The sequence below is a fragment of the Rattus norvegicus genome, chromosome 3 (assembly GCF_021556685.1).
Source record: "Rattus norvegicus strain SHRSP/BbbUtx chromosome 3, alternate assembly SHRSP_T2T, whole genome shotgun sequence".
Classification (NCBI taxonomy): Eukaryota; Metazoa; Chordata; class Mammalia; order Rodentia; family Muridae; genus Rattus; species Rattus norvegicus.
Genome location: NC_141536.1, coordinates 135,782,490 through 135,788,603, shown reverse-complemented (window position 1 = coordinate 135,788,603; position 6,114 = coordinate 135,782,490).

The window sequence follows — 6,114 nt, the reverse complement described above, 5'->3', positions numbered from 1 at the left end:
AAATAAATAAACAGAAAAAGAATGAAATGAGAAACTGGTTCCTGCGGTGGTTGCAACTTTGATGTTTTCTACACTTTTCTCTATGTGCAAGGTCCTAGGTGTTGGTCATTATCTATCAGCTGGGTTGTCTTTAAAACAATCACACTCATTATTCCCCCACTCCCAAATCACTAGGACTAGGAGTTGGAATCTGGCTCTCACAGGTCATTTCACTGCCGAAAGTTCAGGGCTTGAGCTCAGGGCTTACCTCAAAGTGTAGAGGTATAACTTACCAATTTATTGGACTAATCTTGGATAACTGTGTAGTGGAGATTGTTTGTAGACCCTCAAAGAAGCCTATAAGACTTTTTGTCCAAAATCCCTGTACAAGCAAATAAAAAAGCCCTCCCAGGCAGTAACTGAATCAAGATACCACAGCCTGTTAAGGCACTTGCATATTATCTGAAAAAGACAACTTACCTATAATATGCATATCTTGACATTAAGCTTGAGTCACTTCGTAGCTTAGTACAAGATTGGGTTCCAGGTTTCAGTGGATGCCATGGTTGTGGTTGGGAACAGAGGGCTGGGAAACTCTGGGCATTGAGTACAGCAGGTGTCCTGATTCCCCTAGAGAGTGAAAGTTCCTAATCACAGCCTCTTTGAGGCTACACTTACACATGCATTGGCACTGAGGGAGGTGTGGAACAGAGAAAGGGAAGAGGATTACCAACGGAAAGAGCATGGGCTGTGGGCTCTGGAATGAGCTTTGCAATGAGGGAGGCTCTCAGAATATGAGAAGCAGCTTGCTATGGGAAATGTGGAGGGCAGCTCTCAAAATGGAGTCTGAAGCCTGGCTCAAGAATAATCTCGGTGGCTCTATTGGGGGGAAGAGAATGCTTTGACAGTGGAAGAGGAGGCTTAGGTTTGGATCAGAGGTCAGATCATAGGCATCCTTAGAGACCACGAAGAGTTTAGATCATAATATTAAGCAAATAGGAAAGACACGTGCAGCAGGGGTTAGGTGGGTGGGGCTTTGAGTAGAGGAATAACAGAATCTATGTAAAAGATCATTATGGATAATGGAGAACAAGGGATAAACTGTAAGAGGACAGATGAGACAGACAGAAAGAACGCACTGGATGGTTTCGTAAGTGGTCCTAGGGCTTGAGGAAGGCTTGGGCACGAAGGTGGAAGCAGTGTAGACAGACTCTTTTACTCAGAGTCAGCTTCGCCTCATGCCTGGTGTAGACTTCAGAGCCCCTGCTCACTCTAAGCTCCAAGACAATGGCTTAGAACCCCTTTTCCTTTACTAGTCTGGAGCTTTGTCCAGTACTGACAATCCTCCCCATTGGTCCAGTTCTTGACACTTGTTGTATAATTTTAAAACTCATTGAAATGTTTTCTTAGTTCAGACTGCTACAACAAATGACTACAGACTGGGTGGCTTAAGAAATATGTATTTCTGGGCTGGAGGGATGGCTCAGCTGTTAAAGGCTAGGCTCACAACCAAAAATATAAGAAATATGTATTTCTTACAGTCTGAGGCACTGAAAGACCAAGTTCAAGATATTGCCTGTTTCATTCTCTAGTGATATGAATTTATTTCCTTCTATATCTTTAAGTGACAGAAGGGCAAAGAGCTCTCTAAAATGTAGAGGCACTAATTCCTTTCATCAGGGACTGCTTTATGACCTAACCTCCCTGGTTATACTACCACAGCAGGGTTGGTGTTTAAAATAAAAATTTGAACAGTATACATCATTCCAATCCTGTACTCCATCCCATAATCATATTCCTAGTGCACAAAACAGTGTCCATTTTATTCCAAGAGCCCCTAAAAAATCTTAGCTCATTCTAGATTCTAAAGTACAGAATCCAACTTTTAATTTAAATATCATCTAAATAGGTTATGAATGAATCTCAAGGTTTGATTTGTCTGGAGATAAAGTTCTTCCTCATTGGAGAATGTGTCACACCAGATAATTTGAATGCTTCCAGACTACAGTAATGGGGTGGGCATAGGATATATGCTCACTTAGAAGGGAAGTTGGAGAAAAGACAGGAATGATGAATGGCGACCAAGAGTGCCTACACCTGCCAAGCGTATTGGCAACACATCTCCTGTGTAGTGAAGCCTGGAGAGTAATCCTCTGTGGCTTCATGTTTAACTTACAGATCCACCAGAGCTGTGGTCTTGACCCTCCAGCTCTGCTGAGCAAAGGTAGAAAGCCATGGCATTGGGCAAAGGTCACCTGACCTGCTGAAAATTAATCAGTTGCCTCCCTTTTTAAAACCAAGGAGGCAACCCTGACGATCTCTGAATTTCCTGTGAGGTCAGTCTTTCCTTGTTTTGAAGAAAAGAACACTTTCAGTGCCAATAGCTCCATGAACTTGTCCTATAAAACCCTAGACATCAGATAACTTTGCTTCATCCCTTCATATTCTTGTTCAAACTGGCAGTTTTTCCTGCTAGGGTTGCTGATTTATGTCCATGGTTCACACCCATACTAACCTTATCAAAGGGTCAGTTGGCCACTCTCTCTGTGTTCTCTTCCAGCTCCATTTCTCTTTTTTTGAGGACATAAATAGCCTGAGACTTTCCAAAGATTGAAATGTCTGATTATCTCTTTGCTTAATAAGTTTGTCCTGGAGTTACTTTTTCCTTCTGGCCTTTGCTATAAGCAGCCAAGAGGAACTAAGGCACTCTTTCAACACTGCTTAGAAATTTCATCACCATCCTCTTCAAACCCACCTTTCATAGAACACAAGACCAGAAGTACAACCCTGTCACATCCACTCGCACTTCAATGAAACTGTGCCTTTCTTCCAGTTTCCAAAACACATTCCTCATTTCCATTTGAGACCTCACTGGAATTACCTTGATCATCTGTCCTTTGGTCAGTTGCTTGCTATTTTTCATTCTTTATTCATTTTAGATAGCATTTCATTCTATGGCCTTTTGCAGGCACTAACATTGTGACTAGTTTGGGTTCCCAAATGCAGAGGCCAGAGAATTGGGAGCATGTCCTACTATCATTCTGGTTTCATCTGTATTTCCACCAACATTCTGCTCAGTTACTTACATGATTTTTGAAAAAATAATGGAGTTCTCTGTAGCTCTTCTTTAAGAGATCTCACTAGAATTGATTCATTCTCCCTCAAACTCACTTCATTCTCCTAAACCTTGCCTTTTTCTACCATGTACCCAAAGCTCTTCTAACATCTTATTACCCAGTTCCAAAGACATTTCCACATTATTAGGTATTTCTCTCAGCAGCTTTTCCATTCATCAGAACTAATTCCTGGCATCATCATTTAAATGGACACATCTTTTCTTCTCATGGTCCTAGAAACCAGAATGCTCAAAATCAAGGTCCTGGCAAGAACACTATGTGCCAAAACCTCCCTGTTCTGAAAATCTTAATCTCCTCATGGAGTCTTCACATTGTGGAGAAAGAATAATTATTCTTTCCTAAGAGGATCTGCTTGGTTATTTACTCTTCCTATTGGAAATAAGGTGGCTTCTTTATTGAGGGGAGACATCAAGGACTTCAATGACTGACAAACACCCCAAGAGCCATGTAGAGGGTAGACATGTGCTGCTATCTGTCTGTCAAAAGTATAGCCAATGACAGGAACCAGATGTAGATATCTCCTGAGAGACACAGCTAGAATATGGCAAATACATAAGCAAATGACAGCAGCAAACCACTGAACTGAGAACGGGACCCCCGTTGAAGGAATTAGAGAAAGGACTGGAGGAGCTTGAAGGGACTTGAGATCCCATATGAACAACAATGCCAACCAACCAGTGGCTTCCAGGGAATAAGTCACTACCCAAGACATGGACTGACCCTGGACTCTCACCTCATAGGTAGCAATGAATATCCTAGTAAGATCACCAGTGGAAGGGGAAGCCCTTGGTCCTGCCAAGACTGAACCCCCAGTGAACATGATTGTTGGGGGGAGGGCAGTAATGGGGGCAGAATGGGGAGGGGAATACCTATAAAGAAGAGGAGGGGCTAGGGGGATGTTGACCTGGAAACTGGGAAAGGGAATAACAATTGAAATGTAAATAAGAAATACCCAATTTAATAAAGATGGAGGAAAAAAAAGTATAGCCAAGAGCAAGTAGGTGACTGCAAAGTACTTTGGTAGTTTGCCTAAGAATTTCTATGAGAAGATTTTCTACCTTTCATGGAAAATTGCATTATCATTGTAGTCTTTGGAAGCCTTGTGCCCTGGAAGGTAGCCAGTAACTCTAGAACTGTTCTTTTTGTGGTCAGGCCTCAGGCACCTTTTGGTGGAATGCAGAGGTTGGAACAGGTAGGCATGAGAAAGCTTACCTGAGGGCTAATCGCACTAGGGCCAACAGGAAAGGGACACAGCTTTTACTTCCTTTGCCTCCTTCATCAAATCACTGCCCATCGACAGCAGTCTTTTTGTTGCTTCATGTGAAATCATAAGTCTTCATAAATATGAGATTTTGAAGTTTTTATTGGTCAGACACAAACAGCATATCACTCATTGATACCCCCAGCCTGTTGCTATAGACAAGAGTGGAATGAAACATGAAACTCTCACATATAAAAATCAAGAACAGAAATAATAGAAAACACTAAGTATTGACTGTCAGTATACTCAAAATTATCATATTTTTCCAATGAGTCCTTTTAACCACCTTTGGGGTAGGTAATATTGTTACCTAAAGCCATTTTTCTATTCATCAAACTGAAGACTACAATGTGACAAGCATCACTCTGGTCAGCAGAATGTCTGTCCCCATGTTAGTCTAGACATACAGGACTCTGCAGCTTACAGTGACTAGGTCAGTTACAAAGGTTAGCGAATGAAAATAGTAACCTGGGGCTGCTAACAGGGCATAGGTGATGCAGTTGCTCCCTCAGTTTAGATTGGAAACTTGAAGTTCTTGCAAGTTTATATGCACTTCTCTCTGTGGATGTGGCTATTACTTGTTGAAACTCTTATTCATGTATGAGTTCTTTGTATTTCTTTTGACAAATACAGCAACATGGTAAGCCATCTTTCTTCATGCAATAACTTCTAATGACTATCTGATAGCAGTGGCTTGATGTACTGAGAAAGTGAGAACCCATTGTTCACAGCCTCTCTGGGTACACTGTACTGCCGTCTCCCAGCTTCCCTTCCTGTTCATACAATGCAGCTTCAGCTCTCCAGAGTCTGAAATCCCGAACCTCTGAAAAGGTATTTCAGAAACCAGTGGCCACTGGAGGAAACGATTCTCTGTGGAGAAGCTGAACTGTGTTGTGTTTATTAGGTGCTTATCAAACACGGTTGAGGCTCTGCAAATAGTGAGTGGGGGTCAGAACCCATATTGCGTGTGGCAGAGGGATCTGGTTTTGTTTTGGCGAGATGAATTGTTCTTTGAAGCCATGGGCTTGCTGGAGGCAGCCATGCTTGCAGCATCTCCAGTGCCTTCTAGAGTTTGGCTCTGAGCTCTGGCTTCAGGTCATGGTGGTTAGAGTTGAGCTAAAGGTTTGCATTCATACCATGCTCCAGGGATCATGCAGGGGCTGCTAGTAAAGACCCTTCTTTAGACAAGCTCTATGCCTGGTGGGATAGGATATGTTATAGGTTTTCAGAGACATAGATCTCTATACAGCAGTGACATATTTTCTTGTCTTTGTTGCAAATCATGGCAGGGGGACCTGGTCATGTGGGATCCAACACTCTTCCTAGAGGGGTGGAGGCTGAAGTATGCTCATGTTTGAGCTACTTCTTCGGAACTTTCCTCATTTTACAGCTGAGATAACTCAAGGTCAGAAATTAATGGCCAAACTGAACCCAGAATCAGGCCTCTTGGTATGGTCTGAGCTGTCTGCCACACTATAAGCTTGCCTTCCAGCAATCCTGCACCCTGGTTGAAGGTAGTGGGGCAACATGGGGGTTGTATTAGTGTGTATTAGTGTTCCTTTCCTCTAGAATGTCTCCATTCAGGCATGAATCCCTTTGCACAGGCCAACTCTATCGGGGGAAGATGAAAGGAAGCAGGCCAATTGGCAGAATGAATAGAAAGAGGCTCAAAGACAGGGACTCTGACATATTTTCTTGAGGCACGTCTGGGTTGCCAGACCCTGAATGTCTCCTCTT